The following is a 6000-nucleotide window of genomic DNA, read 5'->3' on the forward strand; positions in this document are numbered from 1 at the left end:
TCTATTTAAATTAGGTCCCGCGCTAATAAGGTGGCACTAGGGACACTAGCGCGTCCCTAGCGCCTCCTTATTGGCGGAAGCGGCGGCTGCCAGCGGGTTTGACAGTTGATGCTTAATTTTACCGGCGTCGGCTGTCGAACCTGCTGACAGCTCAGCCGAGCGCACCGTTCTGTATTGGCCTGATTGACAGCCATGGGTTCGGAAAATGGACGCCGGCAAAATTGAGTGTCCGTTTTCCAACCCGCCGGCCGGTGGACATCTTTTTTTAAGGGTTTTTTCTTTTTGGGACCTCTGACTTAATATTGCTATGATATTAAGTCGGAAGGTGTACAGAAAAGCAGTTTTTTCTGCTTTTCTGTACACTTTGCCGGTGTTGTCCATGATTAACACCTGCCTTTGGGCAGGTGTTAATTTCTGAGAGTAAAATGTGCAGCTTGACCGCACATTTTACTTTCAGTATCCCACAGGGATAACTAATAGGCTCATCAACATGCATTTGCATGTGATGAGCGCTATTAGTTTCAGGGGGGTTGGCTGCGCGGTCAAACGGGCTAAACATATCGGCCTGTAAGTTAGCAAAACGTTTTTCTATGTCTGTGAAGACTATTCCATTCTTACAAGGTTATAGAGATAATTCTCCGACCTGGCCAGTGTTTCGCCATTGATGGCTGCTTCAGGGAGTAATGTTTGAGCTTCCATATCATCCACCTACTTCTTGTAATGGGGAGTTTAGCATCACTTTGTTAAAAAAATCAATGGATCGCAACACCAGAGTTTTCATCCTCAACAATTAAGAGATATCTTGCCATTTTCTCAATATTTATGGGCAAAGCGGATTTGTACATCTATTAAAGATTTTAAACAACAATCAAAAGTCATGACTACTGATTTTTTTGGAACGTGGGCATCCATTGAATTTTATTCGTCGACCATATAACAGCCAGGTTTTGAGACCTTTTTTAAATTTTGCGTAATCTTTCTGAAGTCGTAAATCAACAGGGAGCAAATTCCTTAATTTTGAGCCCACTATTGAAATTGCTCTTTCTCTGACCTCGGATAAATGTGCAGTTTAAATCGATGGAACATTAAGTAAGCCTTTGTTTGCCGATCTTAGATTCCTTTCTGAGACGTGTAAGTGAAGGGCAGCATTTAACCATTCTGTTTTATCATGGCTTAATGATTTATGAACCAGGCAGGATACCTTATATTCAATTCTATTTTTAATAGGAAGCCAATGTAAAGCTACTAAGGTGCGAGTAATGTGATCAAACTTCTTTCCTCCAGTTAGTACTCTTGCAGTTGCATTCTGTAATAATTGCAAAGGTCTAATAGCGGTGGCAGATAAGCCAAGATAAAGAGAATTGCAATAAACATGAGTCGAAAAGACTAGAGACTGAAGGATCATACGAAAATCATTAAATTCTAAAAGTGGCTTTAAACGTCTAAGAAATTAATAATTCCTGGTTCATTCTTTTAAGGTTATTTTCTTTTTTATTTGTTATTTCGGCAACTCCTTATTGTGATACAAGCTTTAAATGCATGTATCACAATAAGGAGTTGCCGAAATAACAAATAAAAAAGAAAATAACCTTAAAAGAATGAACCAGGAATTATTAATTTCTTGCACTTATATGGATGCTGATTATTAAGAGTGCAAGTAATACTTCTGTGTGTGTTTAAACGTCTAAGAACATGTAATTTAAAATAACCCTCTTTAATCTTTTGTTTAATGTCTGATTTAAAATGAAACTCTTGATCAATAATAAAACCTAAGTCACGAACTTGTGGAGCTGATTTAATTTGCATGAAGCTGGTGTTAAAGTCAATAGTTTTGTCAGGAGATGATTTTCTACTCAATAAAATCAATTCAGTTTTTTTGCGTTTAAAATTAATTTAATTTGCGACAGTTACTGTCTAATTAGGGACTTAAAAACTTCCAATAATTTGAGGGAATCTTCTATTGATTTATTTATCGGGATTAAAAACTGAACATCGTCACCATAAAGTGAATAATACCCAGTCCAGTCAACAGTTTGCATAGAGGTAATAGGTAGATATTGAAAAGAATTGCTGACAAAGGAGATCCCTGGGGGACTCCGGAATCAATTCTTTTTTTTTCAGAAAGACAAGTGTTTAGCCTTACTTGAAAATGATGATCATTAAGAAATGATTTGAATCAGAAAGTATGGTCCCTTTCAGCCCAATATCAATCAATCTTTGGGTCAGAATGTTGTGATCTATAGTGTCAAAAGCTGCTAAAAGATCTAAAAGAATCAAAATATAAGATTGGCCAGTGTCAAAACCTCTGAGGACTGTATCTGATAAAGCTAATAAAAGGGATTCAGTACTAAAAAACTTACGAAAACCAAATTGAGAAGGAAAAAGAATATCGATAATGTCCCAAAACTGCAAATTGCAGAAAATGTTGATGCTCTAGCCGGATGGGAATCTGCAGGTACGCCTCGGACAAATCCAAGGACATCAGAAATTCCCCTGACTGCACTGCCATTATCACTGAGTGCAAGGTTTCCATGAGAAAATTAGTCACCCGCAAATGACGGTTGACCCCTTTGAGATCTAGGTTGGGATGAAAAGAGCCCTCATTCTTGGACACAATGAAATAGATGGAATATCAGCCCACATTTTTTTTTTTGAGATGTGGGAACTGGAATCACAGCCCTCAGACTGAGCCTTGACTCCATTGGCTGCCTCTTCTGCAGGGAGTAGCAAGGAGACACCATGAACACGACCTGCAAAACTCCAGCGCATATCCATCTTGTATCACCTCCAGGACCTACTGACCTGACGTGATTTCGACCCACCTCTGATAAAAGAGAGAGAGGCGACTCTCTAGCTCCTGTTCCCGGGGATAGGTTGGCAAAGCTTCATTGGGAGGCTCAGGGGGTTCCACTATCTGAGCCTGTGCCCCATCTGGGCTGTTTGGGATGAAAGGAATGAGACCCACCCAAAGGTCAAGTCCTCTGAAAGGCTGGTCCTCTACAGGGGTGAAAATGTTTGGATCCCCTAGTACGACCTTTCATGCTAAAGAAGTGCGGCATCTGCTTCTTATTCTCCGGTACCTGAGGAACCTGGGACTCGCCCCACTTATTGTCCATTTTCTCCAGCTCGCTCTCAAACAAGAGTGAGCCTTTAAAGGGCAATTTCTTAAGGTTAGAGTTGGCGGTCGCATCAGCCGACCAATTTCTCAGCCATAACTGACACCTGGTCGTTATTACCAAAGCCACCCCTCTAGCTGAGGTGCAAACCAAATCACAGCCCACATCTGCCAAAAAGGCAGCTGCTGGTTCCATCACTGCCCTGGAATTCACACTAGTTTCATCGACCTCCTGAGAGAGAAGTAAACAAGAGTGAACCACCAGGGAAGAAGAAGCTATCTGCAAAGACATTGCCATTGCTTCAAATGCTTGCTTAAGGATGGCCTCAATTCTCTTATCATGTGCATCCTTCAAGGCCACTCCTCCCTCTAAGGCAGAGCTTTCCAAACTTTTCATGTTGGTGACACACTTTTTAGACAAACATAATTTCACGACACGGTAATTCAGTCTACTAGTAAACCAGAGGTTAAAGGTTAAACGAACGAAACGTATTTCGACAATTTATGTATGTTTCCTTAAATATATACATAAATAAAATGTTTCACGACACAACCTATCTCATGAAAACCTTTAAATTTATATTAAAAATATATATTCCAAGATTCATGTTATTGTTATAATTTATGAGAAACAATAATAAAACAAATTGTCTGTCCCCCACACACTCATCTCTCTCCTCCCCCCAGCACATGTCTGGCCCCCACACACTCATATCTCTCCCCCCTCAAGCACATGTCTGTCCCCCCAGCACGTTTGCCCCCCCACTCACTCATCTCTCTCCCCCCAGCACATGTCTGGCCCCCACACTCATGTACCTCGTCTTTTTGATTGTTGCCAGTAAAGTGCTTCACTCCCTTCCATGATCACCAGACACTGCTGCTTGCAGTCAGTACTCCTCATGGCCAGGCCTCATCGGCAGCAGCAGCCAATGCAAGGATGGCTGGGCTCGTTCCACCCACCAAGCCCCCCCAAAAAACGCGATTGACAGCAAAAATCACCCAATAATAAGCAACCCATAAACTGAAAAAAAAAAGTGAATCTCTAGAAAAAAAAAAGCCCAAACTCGCATCAGAGTTGACCGGGCTTGCATGACACACCTGCACACTGCAGGCGACACACTAACGTGTCCCGACACACAGTTTGGAAAGCTCTGCTCTAAGGAATGGTCGACCGCTTGGAGCATCCACTTTTGGAAAGCGTAATTGCTTTCTCACAGCTGGATCCGGGGAGTACAGTCTCTCCAAGACTCAACCCCCTTTGAAATTAACTTCCGGTGCATTCCACTCAAGATCAATCACACAAGATCAATCAATTCTTGGCCTCCATAATAAGGAAAAAACATGAGACTTTACGCAAAGAAATCCAAATAGGATCTTTCTTTGGCTGAGACATGGATTCAGCCCCAGGTACTCCCAGCATTTCAATGTCTGGGAAATTAGAGCCGGTATCTCATCTCCATGAAAGAACCACAATATAGATCTATACGGCTCCAATCCTGGAGGTATCTCCCCATCCTCCAAGGAGTAAGGATCAGCTTCATCATCCGTGCCATCTGGATCCCTGTCAGGAAGACCGGCCAACGACCTAGGCATACTGTGATGCTTACCTGCCACATGGGAGTTTACCACCTGAGACTCTGACCTGGCAAGATTGGCCAGGACAGAGGGCTACACCTGAAGAAAAGACTGTAATCCTTGAAAAAAATCCACCCAAGAAAAGGCAAAGGGATCCATGCCAAACGCAGGAGGCACCTGTCCTGGCTAATTAAACTACCTTCTCCTGCTGGCAAACCAGTTAGGGGAGCACCAAAGTCAGGAGACCCTTCTGGCACTCTTTACCCAAACCGCATCAGGCTGGGAAGAACCAGGCTTAGTAAAATCAAATGAAGACAATTCCCCCTAAGCTTCCAAGCAGCGCTGACATAAGTTAGAGAAAACGCCAGGCTGAGATGCCCAAAAATGACAAGTAGCACAGAGGGTAAGACGCTTAGGTTTCTTTACTATAGGTGACATCAGTCTGTCAATACGCTCTAACAGGTGACTGAGAAGTGTGCATCCAGCTGTATCCATGGTGCAAAAACTAGGAGTCCAAAATTTAGGAGTCCAAAGTTTAGGCGTGTAGCCCTGTGCCTGGAGAGCACCCCCAAGGCCGCTCAAATTGTGCATATAGATATAGATTGTGCATATAGATAAGCACATGCATATAGAAATCGGTCAGAAAGGCGCTCCAATCAACAGGACGTCCAACTAGGTGCACAACTGGGAGCACAACCAGACAAACTCACATGAACTGAGGGACCTGAAGAGGGAAGCCCATTGCACAGGAAAACATGCAGAAACACCGCCGTGGCCGACCACGCGGCAAGCAAGAAAAAAGCCTAACAAAGGGCTTAGCCAAAAAGGCTGCTCAACATGCCAGGCTGCCCACGTCCCCTAAGCTCCCCCGGAGGCAGGAATGACCATTGAATCGACGCGCCGAGCATGGAGACTGGAGGAAGAAGGAATCCCTACAAAAAAACTCCTCTTTTTTTTTTTTTTTTCCTTTACCCGAGCACAGCCCATCCTGGCTGAGTACAGATATCAGTCTCCAGCTACAGGGGATGAGGGCAAACACCTTCACTGCCACACTCTGCTTCCTGCACCCGCTTGCCTTTCAACTCTCCTTTATAGCTAAGTCCATGCCGACTGAAAACCAGCTACCCGACCAAGGCACTCATCCGAGGGAAAGATCCGATACATCAGCTAAGGAATCTCAGCTGAGGCAGGGACCATATGGTATCACCACCGGAGAGCGGGGTGAATTACATTTCTCTCTTTTCTTCATTTAAAAGCTTTAACCAATCCCCAGAAGGGAGATGCACGTCCACCATCTGCTGGAGATGGAG

Source organism: Rhinatrema bivittatum, chromosome 2 (genome assembly GCF_901001135.1).
Source record: "Rhinatrema bivittatum chromosome 2, aRhiBiv1.1, whole genome shotgun sequence".
In the NCBI taxonomy this organism is placed as follows: Eukaryota; Metazoa; Chordata; class Amphibia; order Gymnophiona; family Rhinatrematidae; genus Rhinatrema; species Rhinatrema bivittatum.